The following is a 1,028-nucleotide window of genomic DNA, read 5'->3' on the forward strand; positions in this document are numbered from 1 at the left end:
AGTAATTGGTGGTCTGTTCCACAATCAGCACCCGGCCTAGTTTTCACAGCTGATATTGAACTTCTCCAGCGGTTCCTTCCACAGATGTGGAAGGTAGTGGTCTGAATAAATATAAGAAAGAAATAGAAAACGTTGCATCTGAGCTCAAGGTATGATATTTTCTATATAATATATGTGGTTGTTGTTAGCTGCTATTGCATCATTTATGACTGATGGCAACTCCACAGGATACAGGGTAGAACAGTTCCATAGTATTTTCTTGACTATAATTTTAATGGACGGCAGTTTTTAGAACTTTTATTCCACAGTATCTGGTTGGTTTTGTTGTTACGTGCATTCGAGTCACCTGCAACTCATGAGACCCTATGTACAACAGCTCTGAAGTCTGCCCTATTCCGAACCATTCTCTCTGATTCCTATACATCTACATTCATTACCTCATTTACTGTGTCATTTAATCCATGGTCTTCCTCTCCTGTGCTGTCCCTACAACCTTCCAAGCATGATGTCCTTCTCCATGGACTAGTCCCTTTTAGCCACATGCCCAAAGTACATAAGATGGAACTTTAAAATCCTAGCTTAGCTTCTAAGGAGAAACTCGGTTTCACCATCTCCAAAGCAAACATTTGTTTTCTTGATGGTCCATGATATATTTAAGACTCTTCTCCAGCACCACAACTCAACAGCATAAATTCTTCTTCTGTCATCCTTAGTCATTGTCCACCTTTCTAGTGCATAACAGGTAAATGTGAAATATAACAGGCCTTAGAAAATCCTTTGTACAATAGAGCTCGCTTAGAATAGAATAGCAGATATGGTTAGCAAGGCTAGGCCCTCCAATTTGGAAATAGGAAGGAGGAAGAATTAATGATTGTAAGTAGAAACTAAGGACTGGGATGTAGAACGTGAAAAGCAGGAATGTAGGAAAACTGGACATGGTTAAGAAGGAAATGGAACATATAAATATTGGCATACTAGGTATTGGCAAAGTTAAATGGATTGGCATGGGATATTTTGTTTTTGGTTTT

This window comes from Elephantulus edwardii, unplaced genomic scaffold (genome assembly GCF_000299155.1).
Source record: "Elephantulus edwardii isolate Elephantulus edwardi_28Jun2011 unplaced genomic scaffold, EleEdw1.0 scaffold00160, whole genome shotgun sequence".
NCBI classification, from domain to species: Eukaryota; Metazoa; Chordata; class Mammalia; order Macroscelidea; family Macroscelididae; genus Elephantulus; species Elephantulus edwardii.